The sequence below is a fragment of the Macaca nemestrina genome, chromosome 17 (genome assembly GCF_043159975.1).
Source record: "Macaca nemestrina isolate mMacNem1 chromosome 17, mMacNem.hap1, whole genome shotgun sequence".
Taxonomy (NCBI): Eukaryota; Metazoa; Chordata; class Mammalia; order Primates; family Cercopithecidae; genus Macaca; species Macaca nemestrina.
This window is the reverse complement of record NC_092141.1, coordinates 24,111,374-24,133,497: the sequence shown is the minus strand read 5'-3', so window position 1 is coordinate 24,133,497 and position 22,124 is coordinate 24,111,374. Positions and strand designations below refer to the sequence as shown.

The 22,124-nt window shown below is 55.0% G+C and overlaps 1 long non-coding RNA gene across 1 annotated transcript; it reads left to right on the top strand.

The window, feature by feature from the left end:
• Nucleotides 1-15,534: 15,534 nt before the first annotated feature.
• LOC139359494 (uncharacterized) lies at nucleotides 15,535-18,953 on the top strand. Its single transcript, XR_011615532.1, has 2 exons — nucleotides 15,535-15,706; nucleotides 17,911-18,953. It is a non-coding gene; the product is annotated as an uncharacterized lncRNA (long non-coding RNA).
• Nucleotides 18,954-22,124: the final 3,171 nt, after the last annotated feature.

The following is a 22,124-nucleotide window of genomic DNA, read 5'->3' as shown; positions in this document are numbered from 1 at the left end:
TGCACATGCAGGCTCAACACCATGTGGAAGCTGCCAAGACTTGGTGCTTGTACTCTCAAAGCCATGGCCTGAGTTCTATGTTGGCTCCTTTCAGCCATGGCTGGAGGTGCTGAAATGCGCCACACTAAGGCCCTAGGCTACATACAGCAGAGTCAACCTGGGCCTGGCCCAGAAAACAATTTTTTCCTTCTAGGCCTCCAGGCTCATGATGGGCAGGGCTGCTATGATGACCTGTGAAATGTCCTTTAGACATTTTCCCCATTGTCTTGGGGATTAACATTCAGCTTCTCATTATTCATGCAAATTTCTGCAGACAGCTTGAATTTATCCTCAGAAAATGGGATTTTCTTCTCTATCACATTGTCAGGCTGCAAATTTTCCAAACCTATATGCTCTGCTTCCTTTATAAAACTGAAGGCCTTTAACATCACCCTAGTCACCTCTTGAATGCTTTACTGCTTAGAAATTTCTTCCAGCAGATACCATAAACCATCTCTCTCAAGTTCAAAGTTTCACAAATCTCTAGGGCAGGGGCAAAGTGTTGCCATTCTCTTTGCTAAAACATGAGAGTCACCTTTGCTCCAGTTCCCAACAAGTTCCTCATCTCCATCTGAGACCACCTTAACCTGGACCTTATTGTTCATAACACTATCAATATTTTTGTCAAAGCCATTCAACAAGTCTCTAGGAGATTCCAAATTTTCCCACATTTTCCAGTCTTCTTCTGAGCCCTCCAAACTGTTCCAACCTCTGCCTGTTACCAAGTTTCAAAGTCACTTCCACATTTTGGGGTAACGTTTCAGCAGCACTCCACTCCACTGGTACCAATTTACTGTATTAGTCCGCTTTCACACTGCTGATAAAGACATACCTCAGTCTGAGAACAAAAAGAGGTGTTAAGAAAAATAACTGTAATTGGATTTACAGTCCTACGTGGTGGGGGAGGCCTCGGTCATGGCAGGATGTGAAAGGCACTTCTTACATGGCAGCAGCAAGAGAAAATGAGGAGGAAGCCAAAGCAGAAACCCCTGATAAACCCATCAGACCTCATAAGACTTATTCACTATCACAAGAATACCACAGAAAAGACTGGCCTCCATGATTCAATTACCTCACCCTGGTCCCTCCCACAACATGTGGGAATTCTGGGAGATAGAATTCAAGCTGAGATTTGGGTGGGGACACAGCCAAACCATATCACCAAATATGGAGAGACTGTGGATCAACAAGATCATCTCGAACTTATGCAGAAGGTGAGAGTTTAAATTAGAACAACCACTTTGGAAAACAATTTGGATTATCTTATAAAGATGAGCATAATCATATGTTATGGCAAAGTAATCCCTCTACCATAGGCCCTGGAGAAACTCTCGTGCATATGTCACTGAAGTAGTAAAAAAAAGAAAAGAAAAGAAAAGAAATGCTCATGTAATACCATTCATAATAGTAACAATCTGGAAATAAGCCAAATGTTTATTAATAAGAAAATGGGTAAATTAATGGTAGAATGGGTAAATAAATTATACTCTTAAAAAACTAAATAACATGTCATTTAGGGCAATCATATATATGCAATAAAACAAAGGTTTTTTAAAGGAAGGGAATCCTAAACATAAATTCAGGGTAGTAGTTACCCTGGGGCTGAAGGGTGTAAATCAGGAAAAAGGACAGAGGAGGAGCAGATGTTAGGATCAGGACCTTAGTTCTTGGTTGTGTTGTGAGTTCACAAGTGATTACCATATTATTCAAATACATTCAAATACATTTACATAGATGCCTAGGCACAGACAAGGATTAAATAGGAGCCAAGGTATGCTATGAGCCAAGGATTATGATTAATCAAATTTTATGCACTTTAAGCCATTTGAAAAACAGAAAAGCAAAACAGCAAAATAATTTTTAAGAAATTGAATATAGGATGCTATGTTCTGAATGTTTCCCCCTAAAATTAATCACCAATGTCATAGGATTAGGAATAGGGCCTTTAGGTAGTGATTCAGACATGAAGGAAGAGTCTTCATAAATGGGTTTAGGGTCCTTACACAAGGACTGGAGGAAGCGGGCTTTCCCTGTTTTGCCCTTCTGCCTTCTGCCATGTGAGGGCACATTGCATCCCCTCCTGAAGACACAGTGCACAAGGCGCCATCTTGGATGCAGAGACCAAGCCCTCACCAGACACCAATCCTGCTGGTACCTTGATGTTGGACATCCAGCCTATGGAACTGTGTGAAATACATTTTTGTTCTTCAGAAATTACCCAGCCTTGTGTATTTTCTTATATAATAACACAAACTCATTAAGGCATAATGCCTCTTGTCATTTTCTTCTGCAATTTTCTTTATTGCCTCTTTACACTGGGTCACTTTATATTTGATCCTTCATAATATCTCTCACTTTTGGTTTTTCACATTTCTGTTCCAAGTGTATTCTTAGATACATATTTTTCACTATTTGTTAGTATCCAGGTCAGAAAGTCCAGGATACATTATCTCAAGGGTTTAGTTTCTGCAACAACATAAGTATTAATGCCTCCCGCAAACTAGGTATTTCCTATCCAATTGTAACTGCCATCTGGAAGCAAAGTGTAATTACAGTCTATGAATGCAGGGTTGATTTTTAGTGTACCCAGGGTGTGGTTCAATGCTAATTTTTAATCGTGCAGATATATTATATATTGAGTGCTTGGCACACAAGTGTGTCAGTTGCCAGTTATCTCTGAATTTATCCATACTGTTACAGAGTGAAGGCACAGACTGTGAAGTTGGACCAGGTATCACACCCACAACATTTGGGGATCTTTGATTTTTTTTTTAACCTTTAGCTGCTTAACTGTCACATGTAGCAGCTCAGCTGAAAGGCACTTTTATTGTGGGGACTTTCCCTTAGTGCTCCGTGGTGCACAAGAGCAGATCTATGTAGAAGTATTTAAATATTTTGTGCATCAACAGGAAAATTAAAGGAACAACTTCTTATTGTGTCTTTTAGTCCCTGAATACAAAACCACAGTGACAATAACTAGGTCATGGCATTGTATTCAGAGAGGGTCAGCCTTGGCCTTTGAGAGTGAGTCCCCTTTACCCCACTGAGCAGGCCAGGCACTGTGGCTCATGCCTGTAATCCCAGTACTTCGGGAGGTCAAGGCAGGCGGATCACGAGGTCAGGAGATTGAGACCATCCTGGGTAACATGGTGAAACCCCATCTCTACTAAAAATACAAAACATTAGCCGGGCATGGTGGCGGGTGCCTGTAGTCCCAGCTACTCAGGAGGCTGAGGCAGGAGAATGGCGTGAACCTGGGAGGCGGAGACTGCAGTGAGCCAAGATTGCACCACTGCACTCCATCCTGGGCGACAGAGTGAGATTGTGTCTCAAAAAAATAAAAATAAAAATAAAAAACAATAAAAACTCAATGAGCAGTTGGGAAAGTTCAGGTGGAACAGGCAGTGAATAGCAAACATGGTGGGGGCGCTCACTGTCATGAGCGGCCTTGCCGGCCATAGTCAGCAGACCTGTCTTCTGCTTGACAGCAGGCAGGTTGATAAGCATTTTCTTGGAGAGTTTCTTGATTCTTCCGATTTGTGGCAGGATGGACTGAGTTAGAAGAGCTCAGGAAGGTTGTTAAAGAACACAGAAAAACAAGATGAATTGTACTCCTCAGCAGGCCTAGGTTAGAGCAGCATGTCCTTGAAGCCTCAGCCTCTCCTGGGACACAGCATAATGCCCCTAATGATTTGAAATTTGGTGGAGAGTGGGTTGCTAATCCCTGTGTTCAGGGAAAAAAGGGACATCAATAGCAAAAGGTTATAAAATAAGTGGGCCTAACATCAGCTTATTGCAGGAGGTAGGGATTTAAGATGTAAGAATTTAGCTGCATGTGGAAGCTCACACCTGTAATCTCAGCACTTGGGGAGGCCAACGCAAGAGGACGGCTTGAGGCCAGGAGTTTGACATGAGCCAGGCAACATAGTAAGTCCCCATTTGCACAAAAATGTTTTTGAAGAAAAGTAGTTGAGTGTGGGGGCACATGCCTATAGTTCCAGGTACCTGGGAGGCTGAGGCAAGAAAATCGCTTAAGCCTGGGAGATTGAGGCTGCAGTGAGCTATGATCACAATGCACACCAGCCTGTGAGTCAGGAGACCCCAGTTGGTGCCCCGAAGCTCCCCTTCCACTGGTAGATGTCAGCTCGAGTAGGTCCTGAGGACAAGAGTCTCGGGGGTCCGGCCCTGGAGGCCCCGAAGCCCCCACTCACACAAAGACCCCTACTATATCCGCGCTCCAGCCGCCAACAGGACTGCCACAGAAGCCCCCGCCCAGGCGTCAATGAACCTATTTAAAAGGGCCGCAGCCGGAATTGGAACAGCAAAGGAGTCGACCTGGGCAATGCGCATGCACGTGGTGCTAGCCCGTTCTCCTGTCACAGTGACTCCAACGGTTGGCTAAGGACAAATCCCTGAGCCTTAACAAAACAGGAGCCCTCCGTGGCAGTGCCTCAGTGTCGAGGCACCAGCCTGACCAATCCAGGGAGTCGTAAAAACACAGGACACTACGCTACACGGAGGGCTGACCAGGATGCAGAAACAGCAGACAGAGTACAGGGAAAGCAGAGCGGAATCCCAGACTCAGGCCTCCCGGACAGCATTCAGGTGAGACCCCCAAAAGCCGTGCCTTCGTGATCTCGAGACAGGTCTGCTTGTGTGCCTGTGGGCTGCTCTCTCATCTGAGGGTCGTGCTCCCGAAGAACAGAACCCCTCAGCCTCAGGTAATATCTGGGAGGGTGTGTTTCTTTGCCGCTGCTGTATGTCTGTGTGCGTGTGTCTCGTCTTCTCTTTCTCTCTGCCTCTCACTGTCTATCTGTTTCTCTCGCTTTCTTTGTTTGTCTCTCTGTGTTGTGTGCCTGTGTGCGTGTGTGTTGGGAAGAATGTGTTCAGTGCGCTACAAAGCAATTTCTTGCAGGAAGGCCGGTCTTCGGTGGGCCTCTTTCTGCGTCCCGGGCTGGGTCATGTGACAGTTGTCAATCACATCCGTACCAGTTCCACTCTGGATTTGTGAAGGCCTCCATAATGTGAGGAGATGTGTCCGTCTCAGGTAAATTGAAATTTCGGACCGATCCTGGGCTGCTTCTTTTCCACGATCAAGATGACCACACTCCAGCCAAAAAAAAGAAAAGCCTCAAAGAACACATTGTCCTACAGAAGGGGAGCAGACCGAGGGGAAAGGAGATGGTTAAATCCCTTCACGTCTCTTCTCAGAGAAATGAAGACACACCACGAAACAATCTTAAAGAAAAAGCTGAGAACGGAAACGACAAGGATGCCTGTCAAAGCAACAGAAGCCTCTCAGGACCAGCAAACTGATTTGGAATTCTCCCCTTATGCCTGCAGCAATGGTTTTCAGGAGTTCTTGAATGGTTTCTGTCTGCTCTAGGGGGCGCCACTGCCATGCGTGGTCACATTGGAATTACCTCGGAAGCGCCACTGGACCTCTTTAAATGTGTGCTAGAAAGCAGGAACAGTTTGAAGGAGACGCAGGTCATTCAGAATCAACGAAGGCCACTGCTGTTTCAAAGGAGGGAGGCAGAGGGCTTACGGGTCAGTGAATTTTCAGCTGACACCACGCCTTGAGGCCCATGGGATGATTCTGGGCTGCAGCCAGGCCCCGCCTGCCTCAGTCGATGTGCTCAGCCCATCCATTTTCACCCGGAGGGTTCCGGAATCGGATCTGACGGGGGGTCGTGAGATGACCCCAGCAGGTGCCCTGAAGCTCCCCCACCCCGGGGGAAATCGGCCCAAGGAGGTCCTGAAGACAGGACTCCTGGGGGTCTTGGCTTTGGACCTGGGACGCCGCCCGCGGCCCCCTCTCCCACGCGGCGCCCTACCGGACCCCGGATCCAGCCGCTGCCAAGGCTGCAGCAGGAGAGCCCCTGGCGACCAGCGGCCGCTATCATTTAAAGGGGACGCAGCCTGACTGCCCGCAACGGAGCGCGGGGCGGCCAAGCCAATGCGCATGCGCAAGGCGCGAGCGGGCGGGGGTGGCTGCCATCAGAGTGGTTCCCACGGTTGTCACGGAAACCACGCACCGACGCTTAGCAAACAGGAGCCTTCCGTAGCAGTGCTTGGGTGTCGGGGCTCCGAGGCTCCAGCCTGACCTCTCAACGGGGTGGACAGGACTGTCTCCGGACACCAAGAGTCCTGGAAAAGGGTTGACAGGATTGTTGAAAGCACAGGCGGAGTCCCAGGGTAACAGCGCCGCATCCCAGCCTCAGGCCCGCCCGGACGCTGTTCCGGTGAGTCTCTCCAGAAGTCGTGCCACCGCAATCGCGAGGACGGGTCAGCCTGCAGGCCCGTGGGCTGCTCTCTCGACCGAGGGTCGTTCTGGTCGAGAGTCGAACCCCGTAGCCACAGCGGCTGCCTGGGGGTGTTTGTTTCTGCGCCCCTGCTCTATGACAGTTTGTGTGTGTGTGAGTGTGTGTGTGTCTCCCATGTTCGATTCTCTCTGTCTGTCACTGTGAGTTTCCTGCCCCCTCTCTGTCGCTCTGTCGGTTGACGTGTAAGAGTGTGTGTGTTTGTGTGTGTGTGTGTGTGTGTTTACAGGAATGTGCCCTGTGCGTCAAAAAGCGATTTCTTGCCGGTCAGCATGTCTTTCGTAAGCGTCCTTCCCAGTCTCTGCCTGGGTCGTGTGTCCCCTTTTCCACCGTTTCCTCGGTGGTTCCACTTGGGATTCTGAAGGCCTCGACCACGTGAGGAGATGCGTCGCTCCCGGAGCAGTTGAAATCTCATCCCCATCCCATGCGGCCTCTTTTCTGGGATCAACACGAACACACTCCAGCCACGGACAACAGCCGCACGGGAGCTCATTGTCCTGCAGGAGAGGAGCAGGCCCACATCACAGAAGAGGCTTGCATCTTTTCAGGGCTCTTCTCTGAGAAAAGAAGCCACACCACGACACAGGCTGAAAGAGGAAGCCGGGAATGGGAGATGGCCACAATCCCAGTCACTGCAACGCTGGCCTCACTGGACAAGCCACCCGTTAGGCACCACTCCCCTGAATCCTGTGGGGGTTGCATGGTGCTGTACCCTGCCTGGGCTCTGGCCTCTGCTCCGTCGTCCCTCTGGCTGTGTATCCCCTGTTTCTCAGGGGCATAGATACTTCTTGGTCTGGCTGGATGTCTTCCATGAGGATCATTTCCCAGTCCATCAGGGAGACACTTCCTGGAGATCCCTGTCATGATCGTTTCTCTCTTCAAACCTGCTTCTGTTTGGGCCGATTTCCACCGGGGGAGGGGGAGCTTCAGGGCGCCTGCTAGGGTCTCAGGACAGCGCTTCAGATCCGATTCTGGACCCCTCCGTGTGAGAAAGCATGGGCTGAGCACACCTAGTGAGGCGGGCAGGGCCTCGCTGCAGCCCGCAATCATCCCATGGGCCTCAAGGCGTGCTGTCAACTGAAAGTTCACTGACCCATCTGAGCACTCTGCCTCCCTCCTCCTTCGAAAGACAAGTCCTTGTCTTCTGAGACAGGTGCTGTTGCCTTTCCTCTGCACATCCAGTCTCATTCCTGAGAGTGAGACTCCCATCTGCTCGTGGGTGGACTGAGCCCCTGAAACTTTTGGCCTGCTGCTAGATCCCAGGCGTTCTTTGATTTTCCCTGGCATTCATGGAAAGATCACCGGTGCCCCCCTTCCACCGGGCACATGCCTGGATACCAGTGTTTCTTTCCCATCGCCCCGTGTGCCCTCACTGACACACGTTCACCCCATCTGCCCTAGGGGACGCCAGTGCCCCGCATTGGCTCCAGCACGGAATCGCCCCTGGACCTGTTTACACGTGTCCTGGAAAGCACAATCAGCTTGAAGGAGCCCCAGGCCCTTCAGAATCACAGCAGGCCACTGCTCTTTCAAAGGAGGGACGCAGAGGGCTCACGGGTCAGTGAATTTTCAGCTGACACCACGCCTTGAGGCCCATGGGATGTTTCTGGGCTGCAACGAGGCCCTGCCTGCCTGAGTCGATGTGCTCAGCGCATCCATTCTCCCTCGGAGGGGTCCAGAATCGGATCTGACGGGGGTCGTGAGATGACCCCAGCAGGTGCCCTGAAGCTCCCCCTCCCCCGGTGGAAATCGGCCCAAAGAGTTCCTGAGGACAGGACTCCTGGGGATCTTGGCTTTGGACCTGGGACGCCGCCCGCGGCCCCCTCTCCCACGCGGACCCCTACCGGACCCCGGATCCAGCCGCTGCCAAGGCTGCAGCAGGAGAGCCCCGGCGCCCAGCGGCCGCCATCGTTTAAAGGGGACGCAGCCTGTCTGCCCGCAGCAGAGCACGGGGTGGCCGAGCCAATGCGCATGCGCCCGGCGCGAGCCGGCGTGGGGCTGCCATCACAGTGTTTCTCACGGTTGTCACGGAAACCACGCCCCGACGCTTGGCAAACAGGAGCCCTCCGTGGCGGTGCTTGGGTGTCGGGGCTCCGAGGCTCCAGCCTGACCTCTCCACGGGGTCGACAGGACTGTCTTCGGACGCCCGGAGTCGTGGCAAAGGGTTGACCAGATTGTTGAAAGCACAGGCGGAGTCCGAGGGAAGCAGCGCCGCATCCCAGTCTCAGGCCCGCCCGGACGCTGTTCGGGTGAGTCTCCCCAGAAGTCGTGCCCCCGGGATCGCGAGGACGGGTCGACCTACAGGCCCGTGGGCTGCTCTCTCAACCGAGGGTCTTTCTGGTCGAGAGTCGAACCCCGTAGCCACAGCGGCTGCCTGGGGGTGTTTGTTTCTACGCCCCTGCTCTATGACTGTGTGTGTGTGTGTGTGTGTGTGTGTCTCACATTTTCGATTCTCTCTGTCACTCTCTGTGAGTTTCTTGCCCTCTCTCTGTCGGTTGACGTGTAAGAGTGTGTGTGTGTGTGTGTGTGTGTGTGTGTGTGTTTGCAGCAATGTGCCCTGGGCGCCAAAAAGCGATTTCTTGCCGGTCGGCATGTCTTTGGTAAGCGTCCTTCCGAGTCTCTGCCTGGGTCGTGTGTCCCCTTTTCAACCGTTTCCTCGGCGGTTCCACTTGGGTTTCTGAAGGCCTCGACCACGTGAGGAGATGCGTCGCTCCCGGAGCAGTGGAAATCTCATCCCCATCCCATGCGGCCTCTTTTCTGGGATCAACACGAACACACTCCAGCCACGGACAACAGCCGCACGGGAGCTCATTGTCCCGCAGGAGAGGAGCAGGCCCACATCACAGAAGAGGCTTGCATCTTTTCAGGGCTCTTCTCTGAGAAAAGAAGCCACACCACGACACAGGCTGAAAGAGGAAGCCGGGAATGGGAGATGGCCACAATCCCAGTCACTGCAACGCTGGCCTCACTGGACCAGCCACCCGTTAGGCACCACTCCCCTTAAGCCTGTGGGGGTTGCATGGTGCTGTACCCTGCCTGGGCTCCGGCCTCTGCTCCGTCGTCCCTCTGGCTGTGTATCCCCTGTTTCTCAGGGGCATCGATGCTTCTTGGTCTGGCTGGATGTCTTCCATGAGGATCATTTCCCAGTCCATCAGGGAGACACTTCCTGGAGATCCCTGTCATGATGGTTTCTCTCTCCAAACCTGCTTCGGTTTGGGCCGATTTCCACCGGGGGAGGGGGAGCTTCAGGGCGCCTGCTGGGGTCTCAGGACAGCGCTTCAGATCCGATTCTGGACCCCTCCGTGTGAGAAAGCATGGGCTGAGCACACCTAGTGAGGCGGGCAGGGCCTCGCTGCAGCCCGCAATCATCCCATGGGCCTCAAGGCATGCTGTCAACTGAAAGTTCACTGACCCATCTGAGCACTCTGCCTCCCTCCTCCTTGGAAAGACAAGTCCTTGTCTTCTGAGACAGGTGCTGTCGCCTTTCCTCTGCACATCCAGTCTCATTCCTGAGAGTGAGACTCCCATCTGCTCGTGGGTGGACTGAGCCCCTGAAACTTTTGGCCTGCTGCTAGATCCCAGGCGTTCTTTGATTTTCCCTGGCATTCATGGAAAGATCACCTGTGCCCCCCTTCCACCGGGCACATGCCTGGACACCAGTGTTTCTTTCGCCATCGCCCCGTGTGCCCTCACTGACACACGTTCACCCCATCTGCCCTAGGGGACGCCAGTGCCCCGCATTGGCTCCAGCTCGGAATCGCCCCTGGACCTGTTTACACGTGTCCTGGAAAGCACAATCAGCTTGAAGGAGCCCCAGGCCCTTCAGAATCACGGCAGGCCACTGCTCTTTCAAAGGAGGGACGCAGAGGGCTCACGGGTCAGTGAATTTTCAGCTGACACCACGCCTTGAGGCCCATGGGATGTTTCTGGGCTGCAACGAGGCCCTGCCTGCCTGAGTCGATGTGCTCAGCGCATCCATTCTCCCCCGGAGGGGTCCAGAATCGGATCTGACGGGGGTCGTGAGATAACCCCAGCAGGTGCCCTGGAGCTCCCCCTCCCCCGGTGGAAATTGGCCCAAGGAGTTCCTGAGGACAGGAATCCTGGGGATCTTGGCTTTGGACCTGGGACGCCGCCCGCGGCCCCCTCTCCCACGCGGCCCCCTACTGGACCCCGGATCCAGCCGCTGCCAAGGCTGCAGCAGGAGAGCCCCTGGCGCCCAGCGGCCGCCATCGTTTAAAGGGGACACAGCCTGTCTGCCCGCAGCGGAGCACGGGGCGGCCGAGCCAATGCGCATGCGCGAGGCGCGAGGGGCGAGCGGGCGGGGGGGCTGCCGTCACAGTGGTTCCCACGGTTGTCACGGAAACCACGCCCCGACGCTTGGCAAACAGGAGCCCTCCGTGGCGGTGCTTGGGTGTCGGGGCTCCGACGCTCCCGGCTGACCTCTCCACGGGGTCGACAGGACTGTCTTCGGAAGCCCGGAGTCGTGGCAAACGGTTGACCAGATTGTTGAAAGCACAGGCGGAGTCCGAGGGAAGCAGCGCCGCATCCCAGCCTTAGGACGGCTCCGACGCTGTTCGGGTGAGTCTCCCCAGAAGTCGTGCCCCCGGGATTGCTAGGACGGGTCGGACTGCAGGCCCGTGGGCTGCTCTCTCAACCGAGGGTCGTTCTGGTCGAGAGTCGAACCCCGTAGCCACAGCGGCTGCCTGGGGGTGTTTGTTTCTGCGCCCCTGCTCTATGACTGTGTGTGTGTGTGTGTGTGTGTCTCCCATTTTCGATTCTCTCTGTCTGTCACTTTCTGTGAGTTTCTTGCCCTCTGTCGGTTGACGTGTAAGAGTGTGTGTGTGTGTGTGTGTGTGTGTGTGTGTGTGTGTTTGCAGCAATGTGCCCTGGGCGCCAAAAAGAGATTTCTTGAAGGTCGGCATGTCTTTGGTAAGCGTCCTTCCGAGTCTCTGCCTGGGTCGTGTATCCCCTTTTCAACCGTTTCCTCGGCGGTTCCACTTGGGTTTCTGAAGGCCTCGACCACGTGAGGAGATGCGTCGCTCCCGGAGCAGTGGAAATCTCATCCCCATCCCGTGCGGCCTCTTTCCTGGGATCAAGACGAACACACTCCAGCCACGGACAACAGCCGCACGGGAGCTCATTGTCCCGCAGGAGAGGAGCAGGACCACATCACAGAAGAGGCTTGCATCTTTTCAGGGCTCTTCTCTGAGAAAAGAAGCCACACCACGACACAGGCTGAAAGAGGAAGCCGGGAATGGGAGATGGCCACAATCCCAGTCACTGCAACGCTGGCCTCACTGGACAAGCCACCCGATAGGCACCACTCCCCTTAAGTCTCTGGGGGTGTCATGGTGCTGTACCCTGCCTGGGCTCTGGCCTCTGCTCCGTCGTCCCTCTGGCTGTGTATCCCCTGTTTCTCAGGGGCATAGATGCTTCTTGGTCTGGCTGGATGTCTTCCATGAGGATCATTTCCCAGTCCATCAGGGAGACACTTCCTGGAGATCCCTGTCATGATGGTTTCTCTCTCCAAACCTGCTTCGGTTTGGGCCGATTTCCACCGGGGGAGGGGGAGCTTCAAGGCGCCTGCTGGGGTCTCAGGACAGCGCTTCAGATCCGATTCTGGACCCCTCCGTGTGAGAAAGCATGGGCTGAGCACACCTAGTGAGGCGGGCAGGGCCTCGCTGCAGCCCGCAATCATCCCATGGGCCTCAAGGCATGCTGTCAACTGAAAGTTCACTGACCCATCTGAGCACTCTGCCTCCCTCCTCCTTCGAAAGACAAGTCCTTGTCTTCTGAGACAGGTGCTGTCGCCTTTCCTCTGCACATCCAGTCTCATTCCTGAGAGTGAGACTCCCATCTGCTCGTGGGTGGACTGAGCCCCTGAAACTTTTGGCCTGCTGCTAGATCCCAGGCGTTCTTTGATTTTCCCTGGCATTCATGGAAAGATCACCGGTGCCCCCCTTCCACCGGGCACATGCCTGGACACCAGTGTTTCTTTCGCCATCGCCCCGTGTGCCCTCACTGACACACGTTCACCCCATCTGCCCTAGGGGACGCCAGTGCCCCGCATTGGCTTCACCTCGGAATCGCGCTGGACCTGTTTACACGTGTCCTGGAAAGCACAATCAGCTTGAAGGAGCCCCACGCCCTTCAGAATCACGGCAGGCCACTGCTCTTTCAAAGGAGGGACGAAGAGGGCTCACGGGTCAGTGAATTTTCAGCTGACACCACGCCTTGAGGCCCATGGGATGTTTCTGGGCTGCAGCGAGGCCCTGCCTGCCTCAGTCGATGTGCTCAGCGCATACATTCACCCCCGGAGGGGTCCAGAATCGGATCTGACGGGGGGTCGTGAGATGACCCCAGCAGGTGCCCTGAAGCTCCCCCTCCCCCGGTGGAAATCGGCCCAAGGAGTTCCTGAGGACAGGACTCCTGGGGATCTTGGCTTTGGACCTGGGACGCCGCCCGCGGCCCCCTCTCCCACGCGGCCCCCTACCGGACCCCGGATCCAGCCGCTGCCAAGGCTGCAGCAGGAGAGCCCCGGCGCCCAGCGGCCGCCATCGTTTAAAGGGGACGCAGCCTGTCTGCCCGCAGCGGAGCACGGGGCGGCCGAGCCAATGCGCATGCGCGAGGCGCGAGCGGGCGTGGGGCTGCCATCACAGTGGTTCTCACGGTTGTCACGGAAACCACGCCCCGACGCTTGGCAAACAGGAGCCCTCCGTGGCCGTGCTTGGGTGTCGGGGCTCCGAGGCTTCAGCCTGACCTCTCCACGGGGTCGACAGGACTGTCTTCGGACGCCAGGAGTCGTGGCAAAGGGTTGACCAGATTGTTGAAAGCACAGGCGGAGTCCGAGGGAAGCAGCGCGGCATCCCAGCCTCAGGCCCGCCCGGACGCTGTTCGGGTGAGTCTCCCCAGAAGTCGTGCCCCCGGGATCGCGAGAACGGGTCGGCCTGCAGGCCCGTGGGCTGCTCCCTCAACCGAGGGTCGTTCTGGTCGAGAGTCGAACCCCGTAGCCACAGCGGCTGCCTGGGGGTGTTTGTTTCTGCGCCCCTGCTCTATGACTGTGTGTGTGTGTGTGTGTGTGTGTGTGTGTGTGTTTTTGTGTGTGTCTCCCATTTTCGATTCTCTCTGTCTATCACTCTCTGTGAGTTTCTTGCCCTCCTCTGTCGGTTGACGCTTAAGAGTGTGTGTGTGTGTGTGTGTGTGTGTGTGTGTGTGTGTCTCCCATTTTCGATACTCTCTGCCTGTTACTCTCTGTGAGTTTCTTGCCCTCCTCTGTCGGTTGACGTTTAAGAGTGTGTGTCTGTGTGTGTGTGTGTATTTGCAGCAATGTGTCCTGAGCGCCAAAAAGCGATTTCTTGCCGGTCGGCATGTCTTTGGTAAGCGTCCTTCCGAGTCTCTGCCTGGGTCGTGTGTCCCCTTTTCAACCGTTTCCTCGGCGGTTCCACTTGGGATTCTGAAGGCCTCGACCACGTGAGGAGATGCGTGGCTCCCGGAGCAGTGGAAATCTCATCCCCATCCCGTGCGGCCTCTTTCCTGGGATCAAGACGAACACACTCCAGCCACGGACAACAGCCGCACGGGAGCTCATTGTCCCGCAGGAGAGGAGCAGGCCCACATCACAGAAGAGGCTTGCATCTTTTCAGGGCTCTTCTCTGAGCAAAGAAGCCACACCACGACACAGGCTGAAAGAGGAAGCCGGGAATGGGAGATGGCCACAATCCCAGTCACTGCAACGCTGGCCTCACTGGACCAGCCACCCGTTAGGCACCACTCCCCTGAATCCTGTGGGGGTGGCATGGTGCTGTACCCTGTCTGGGCTATGGCCTTCGCTCCGTCGTCCCTCTGGCTGTGTACCCCCTGTTTCTCAGGGGCATAGATGCTTCTTGGTCTAGCTGGCTGTCTTCCATGAGGATCATTTCCCAGTCCATCAGGGAGACACTTCCTGGAGATCCCTGTCATGATCGTTTCTCTCTCCAAACCTGCTTCTGTTTGGGCCGATTTCCACCGGGGGAGGGGGAGCTTCAGGACGCCTGCTGGGGTCTCAGGACACCGATTCAGATCCGATTCTGGACGCCTCCGTGTGAGAAAGCATGGGCTGAGCACACCTAGTGAGGCGGGCAGGGCCTCGCTGCAGCCCGCAAACATCCCATGGGACTCATGGCGTGCTGTCAACTGAAAGTGCACTGACCCATCTGAGCACTCTGCCTCCCTCCTTCTTCGAAAGACAATTCCTTGTCTTCTGAGACAGGTGCTGTCGCCTTTCCTCTGCACATCCAGTCTCATTCCTGAGAGTGAGACTCCCATCTGCTCGTGGGTGGACTGAGCCCCTGAAATTTTGGCCTGCTGCTAGATCCCAGGCGTTCTTTGATTTTCCCTGGCATTCATGGAAAGATCACCTGTGCCCCCCTTCCACCGGGCACATGCCTGGATACCAGTGTTTCTTTCCCATCGCCCCGTGTGCCCTCACTGACACACGTTCATCCCATCTGCCCTAGGGGACGCCAGTGCCCCGCATTGGCTCCACCTCGGAATCGCGCTGGACCTGTTTACACGTGTCCTGGAAAGCACAATCAGCTTGAAGGAGCCCCAGGCCCTTCAGAATCACGGCTGGCCACTGCTCTTTCAAAGGAGGGACGAAGAGGGCTCACGGGTCAGTGAATTTTCAGCTGACACCACGCCTTGAGGCCCATGGGATGTTTCTGGGCTGCAGCGAGGCCCTGCCTGCCTCAGTCGATGTGCTCAGCGCATCCATTCTCACGCGGAGGGGTCCAGAATCGGATCTGACGGGGGGTAGTGAGATGACCCCAGCAGGTGCCCTGAAGCTCCCCCTCCCCCGGTGGAAATCGGCCCAAGGAGTTCCTGAGTTCAGGACTCCTGGGGATCTTGGCTTTGGACCTGGGACGCCGCCCGCGGCCCCCTCTCCCACGCGGCCCCCTACCGGACCCCGGATCCAGCCGCTGCCAAGGCTGCAGCAGGAGAGTCCCTGGCGCCCAGCGGCCGCCATCCTTTAAAGGGGACGCAGCCTGTCTGCCCGCAGCGGAGCGCGGGGCGGCCGAGACAATGCGCATGCGTGAGGCGCGAGCGGGCGGGGGGCAACCGTCACAGTGGTTCCCACGGTTGTCACGGAAACCACGCCCCGACGCTTGGCAAACAGGAGCCCTCCGTGGCCGTGCTTGGGTGTCGGGGCTCCGAGGCTCCCGGCTGACCTCTCCACGGGGTCGACAGGACTGTCTTCGGAAGCCCGGAGTCGTGGCAAAGGGTTGACCAGATTGTTGAAAGCACAGGCGGAGTCCGAGGGAAGCAGCGCCGCATCCCAGCCTCAGGCCCGCTCCGACGCTGTTCGGGTGAGTCTCCCCAGAGGTCGTGCCCCCGGGATCGCGAGGACAGGTCGGACTGCAGGCCCGTGGGCTGCTCTCTCAACCGAGGGTCGTTCTGGTCGAGAGTCGAACCCCGTAGCCACAGCGGCTGCCTGGGGGTGTTTGTTTCTGCGCCCCTGCTCTATGACTGTGTGTGTGTGTGTGTGTGTGTCTCCCATTTTCGATTCTCTCTGTCTGTCACTTTCTGTGAGTTTCTTGCCCTCTGTCGGTTGACGTGTAAGAGTGTGTGTGTGTGTGTGTGTGTGTGTGTGTGTGTGTGTGTGTGTTTGCAGCAATGTGCCCTGTGCGCCAAAAAGAGATTTCTTGCCGGTCGGCATGTCTTTGGTAAGCGTCCTTCCGAGTCTCTGCCTGGGTCGTGTGTCCCCTTTTCAACCGTTTCCTCGGCGGTTCCACTTGGGTTTCTGAAGGCCTCGACCACGTGAGGAGATGCGTGGCTCCCAGAGCAGTTGAAATCTCATCCCCATCCCGTGCGGCCTCTTTTCTGGGATCAACACGAACACACTCCAGCCACGGACAACAGCCGCACGGGAGCTCATTGTCCCGCAGGAGAGGAGCAGGACCACATCACAGAAGAGGCTTGCATCTTTTCAGGGCTCTTCTCTGAGAAAAGAAGCCACACCACGACACAGGCTGAAAGAGGAAGCCGGGAATGGGAGATGGCCACAATCCCAGTCACTGCAACGCTGGCCTCACTGGACCAGCCACCCGTTAGGCACCACTCCCCTTAAGCCTGTGGGGGTTGCATGGTGCTGTACCCTGCCTGGGCTCCGGCCTCTGCTCCGTCGTCCCTCTGGCTGTGTATCCCCTGTTTCTCAGGGGCATCGATGCTTCTTGGTCTGGCTGGATGTCTTCCATGAGGATCATTTCCCAGTCCATCAGGGAGACACTTCCTGGAGATCCCTGTCATGATCGTTTCTCTCTCCAAACCTGCTTCGGTTTGGGCCGATTTCCACCGGGGGAGGGGGAGCTTCAGGGCGCCTGCTGGGGTCTCAGGACAGCGCTTCAGATCCGATTCTGGACCCCTCCGTGTGAGAAAGCATGGGCTGAGCACACCTAGTGAGGCGGGCAGGGCCTCGCTGCAGCCCGCAATCATCCCATGGGCCTCAAGGCGTGCTGTCAACTGAAAGTTCCCTGACCCATCTGAGCCCTCTGCCTCCCTCCTCCTTCGAAAGACAAGTCCTTGTCTTCTGAGACAGGTGCTGTCACCTTTCCTCTGCACATCCAAGCTCATTCCTGAGAGTGAGACTCCCATCTGCTCGTGGGTGGACTGAGCCCCTGAAACTTTTGGCCTGCTGCTAGATCCCAGGCGTTCTTTGATTTTCCCTGGCATTCATGGAAAGATCACCTGTGCCCCCCTTCCACCGGGCACATGCCTGGACACCAGTGTTTCTTTCGCCATCGCCCCGTGTGCCCTCACTGACACACGTTCACCCCATCTGCCCTAGGGGACGCCAGTGCCCCGCATTGGCTCCACCTCGGAATCGCCCCTGGACCTGTTTACACGTGTCCTGGAAAGCACAATCAGCTTGAAGGAGCCCCAGGCCCTTCAGAATCACGGCAGGCCACTGCTCTTTCAAAGGAGGGACGCAGAGGGCTCACGGGTCAGTGAATTTTCAGCTGACACCACGCCTTGAGGCCCATGGGATGTTTCTGGGCTGCAGCGAGACCCTGCCTGCCTCAGTCGATGTGCTCAGCGCATCCATTCTCACCCGGAGGGGTCCAGAATCGGATCTGACGGGGGGTCGTGAGATGACCCCAGCAGGTGCCCTGAAGCTCCCCCTCCCCCGGTGGAATTCGGCCCAAGGAGGTCCTGAGGACAGGACTCCTGGGGATCTTGGCCTTGGACCTGGGACGCCGCCCGCGGCCCCCTCTCCCACGCGGCCCCCTACTGGACCCCGGATCCAGCCGCTGCCAAGGCTGCAGCAGGAGAGCCCCTGTCGCCCAGCGGCCGCCATCGTTTAAATGGGACGCAGCCTGACTGCCCGCAGCGGAGCGCGGGGTGGGCGGCCGAGCCAATGCGCATGCTCGAGACGCCAGCTGGCGGGGGGCCGCTGTCTGAGTGGTTCTGAAGGTTTTCACAGAAACCAGGCCCCGACGCTTGGACAACAGTAGCCCTCCTTGGCAGTGCTTGGGTGTCGGGGCTCCCAGGCTCCAGCTTGACTTCTCCACAGGGTCCACAGGATTGTCTCCGGACGCCAGGAGTCGTGGCAACGGGCTGACCAGATTGTTGAAAGCACAGGCGGAGTCCAAGAGAAGCTGTGCCACATCCCAGCCTCTGGCCGGCCGGACACTGTTCGGATGAGTCTCCCCAGTAGTGGTGTCCCCGGGATCTCGAGGTCGGATCGGCCTGCAGGCCCGTGGGCTGCTCTCTCAACCGAGGGTCGTTGTGGTCGAGAGTCGAACCCCTTAGCCACAGCGGCTCTTGGGGATGTTTGTTTCTGCGCCACTGCTGTATGACTGTGTGTATGTGTGTGTGTGTGTGTGTGTGTGTGTGTGTGTGTGTGTGTGTTTGTGTGTCTCCCATTTTCGATTCTCTCTCTGTCTGTCACTCTCTGTGAGTTTCTTGCCCTCTCTCTGTCGGTGGACCTGTGTGTGTGTGTTTGCAGGAATGTGCCCTGTGCGCCAAAAAGCGATTTCTTGCCGGTCGGCATGTCTTTGGTCAGCCTCCTTCCGAGTCTCTGCCTGGGTTGTTTGTCCCCTTTTCAACCGTTTCCTCGGCGGTTTCACTTGGGTTTCTGAAGGCATCTACCTCGTGAGGAGATGCGTCGCTCCCAGAGAAGTTGAAATCTCATCCCCATCCCGTTCAGGCTCTTTTCTGGGATCAAGACGAACACACTCCAGCCACGGACAACAGCCGCACGGGAGCTCATTGTCCTGCCCACATCACAGAAGAGGCTTGCATCTTTTCAGGGCTCTTCTCTGAGAAAAGAAGCCACACCACGACACAGGCTGAAAGAGGAAGCCAGGAATAGGAGATGGCTACACTGCCAGTCACTGAAACGCTGGCCTCTCTCTTCAATCCACCCGTTTGGCACCACTCCCCTTAAGCCCGTGGGGGTGGCACGGTGCTGTACCCTGCCTGGGCTCTGGCCTCTGCTCCGTCGTCCCTCTCGCTGTGTATCCCCTGTTTCTCTGGTCCATAGATCCTTCTTGGTCTGGCTGAATGTCTTCCATAAAGATCATTTCCCAATCCATCAGGGAGACACTTCCTGGAGATCCCTGTCATGATCGTTTCTCTCTCCAAACCTGCTTCGGTGTCGGCCGATTTCCACCGGTGGAGGGGGAGCTTCGTGGTGCCTGCCGGGGTCTCAGGACTCCGCTTCAGATCCGATTCTGGACCCCTTTGGGTGATACAGCATGGGCTGAGCACACCTAGTGAGGCAGGCAGGGCCTTGCTGCAGCCCACAATCATCCCATGGGCCTCAAAGCCTGCTGTCAACTGAAAGTTCACTGACCCATCTGAGCCCTCTGCCTCCCTCCTCCTTTGAAAGACAAGTCCTTGTCTTCTGGGACAGGTGCTGTCTCACTTCCTCTGCACATCTAGTCTCATTCTTGAGAGTGAGACTCCCCTCTGCTCCTCGGTGGAATGACCCCCTGAAACTTTTTGTCTGCTGCTAGATCCCAGGCGTTCTTTGATTTTCCCTGGCATTTATGAAAAAGTGCCTTTTGCCCCCCTGCTACTGAGCACATGAATGGACACCGTTATTTCTTTCGCCATTTCCCCATATGCCCTCAGTGACACGTTCTGACACTCTGCTCCAGGATACATCAATGCCATGCGTGGTGGCATTGTTGCCACCTGGAAATCATCCCTGGAATTGTTTACAGGTGTACTGGAAAGTGCATCAGCTTGAAGGGGCCCCAGACCCTTCAGAATCATGGCAGCCTACTGCTCTTTCAAAGGAGGGAGGCAGAGGGCTCACGGGTCAGTGAACTCTCAGCTGACACCACGTCTTGAAGCCCATGGGATAATTTTGGGCTGTAGCGAGGCCCAGCCTGCCTCCGTAGATGTGCTCTGGTGATCCTTTTTGTCCCAGAGTGGTCCAGAGTCGGGTCTGATGAGGGGTCCTGAGACGATCCCAGGGGCCCCCTGAAGCTGCCCGTCCCCTGGTGACAATCGGCCCAAGGAGGTCCTGCAGATGGGACTCCCGGCGGTTGGGTCTGGGGACACCGTCCGTGGCCCGGTCTCCCACGTGGCCCCCTACTAGAGCCGGGATCCAGCCGATGGCAAGGCTGCAGCAGGAGGGCCCCTGGTGCCGAGCTGCTGTCATTGTTTACAGTGGACTCAGTATGTCTGCTGGGAGCAGAATTCCATGACGCTACCAGTGTCCCGGAATGCGGTATCAGCTTGCAGGAGCCCTATGGTAAAGAAGACTAGGCTAGCTGGAGACAAAAAATGCAAGGAAAGGCATAAACCAATGGGAGCCAGTGGTATTAATGGTGGCACTTGGTAACTTGCAGATGAGGAGCAGTTTTTGGACAGAAAAGAGGGTAACATATTTGTTGACTACCTGGTCTGTGTCACCTTTTTTTGTAATCTCCCAGCTACCCTGTGAGATAAACATTATTATTCCCATCTTATTGATGAAGAAACTGACTTTCAGAAAATGTTTAATTCCCCAAGGCTGCCATGTGGATGATCTGAGTCTTAGGGCCAGCTCTGTCTGGCTGTACATTCTTTTTCACACCATCACATTAACCTTTGGGAAATGAAGGAGGCAAGGCATAAGGTAGTGAGGCCCAGAGTTTCCCATAGGAACCCATCAGTGGATCTGTCAAAGTCAAAACATGAGCTGAAATATGTTATAATAATACTTAGCAGGGACCCGGGTATAGTGTCTCACACCTATAACCCCAACACTTTGGGAGGCCAATGCGCGTGGATCACTTGAGCTCAGGCCAGTATGGTGAAACCCCGTGTACAAAAAATTCAAAAGATTAGCTGAGTGTGGTGGTACATGCCTGTAATCCCAGCTACTTGGGGGCCTGAGGCACGAGAATCACTTGAATCTGGGAGGCGGAAGTTGCAGTAAGCTCGGATCATGCCACTGCACTCCAGCCAAGGAGACAGAGCAAGACTCCATTTCAAAACAAACAAACAAAAACAAAACAAAACGAACAAAAAAACCTTAGAAGGGGAAGAAGTCATCTGAAGAGAGCTCTGACACAGCCCTTGGTTTCTTCTAAGGAGCAACAGTGGAGTTAGGAGCCGTGCCTTATTCCTCTGTGCTCCCTGGTGCCTTGTGCTTGTTTATTGAACAGTCTATGTCATTGTTTTCCTGGAATAGCATAGTGATTAAGAGCATGGGCTTTCAAATTTGACAGATCCAGATTTAAATCCTGTCTTCACTGGAAATGGTGGTTTTTTATTATACATGGAAATAATTGAAAATGGATCCCTAGCTCATACTAGCAAAAATCAATTCCAAATGGATTAAGAATCCGAATTGGACACCATTGTTTGTTTCACCATTGCCCTGTATGCCCTCAGTGACACACGCTCACACCGTCTGCTCTAGGATATGCCAGCGCCACGCGTGGTCGCATTGGCTCCATTGGTTGCATTGGTCGAACATCAGCAAAATTTAAAACATTCAGAAGATATACATACAAGCAAATATCTTTATGACCTGAGAAAGGGACCAAATTCTTAATCAAGACACAAAATTACTAGCTATAAAATAAAAGATACATACATTTGATTGTATTAAAACTAAGAATTAAACAGATTTTTGGAGCGGGGCCAAGATGGCCAACTAGAAGCAGCCCTGATTGGAGGCTGCCATCAAAAATAAGCAAAAGAGCATACGCATTCAGCACTGGCAAACAAGGTATCCAAGTTCTCTCATCAGGACTGACTGGGCAGCTGGTGTGACCCACAGAGAGGAAGGAATAGTGGTGTGGTACAGTGGGCCACCTAAGAAGCACATGGAGCTGGGGACCCCCCAGCCACTAGCCAAGGGAAGTGGTGAGTGAGTATGCCACCCACGCTGGGAAACTGCTTTTTCCATGGAACTGTGTAACCCACAAATAGGAATATCCCACTTGTGAGTCTACACCTCTGGGGCCTAGAGTCCTAACCATGAGCCACACAGATTTTCAACATCCACTTAGCTAGAATCTGCTTAAACCTGCTGAGTTCCCTGTGGGGAGGGGTGGCCGCCTGCTGTCTAAGCCATCTGAGTTCCTTGGTGGAGGGGCGGCAGGCAACACTGGGCCTGCTAGCTGCCTAACACACTAAGCTCCCAGGGCAGGAGAAAGGATGGCAGCCATCTCTACAGCTCCAGGCTGGGCTTTTCCCCTGATGGAACCAGGGAGACCGGATGGCTTGGTCCCAAGAGGTATTCCCCACGGCCCAACACACCAGCTGTGGCAGACTGTGTCC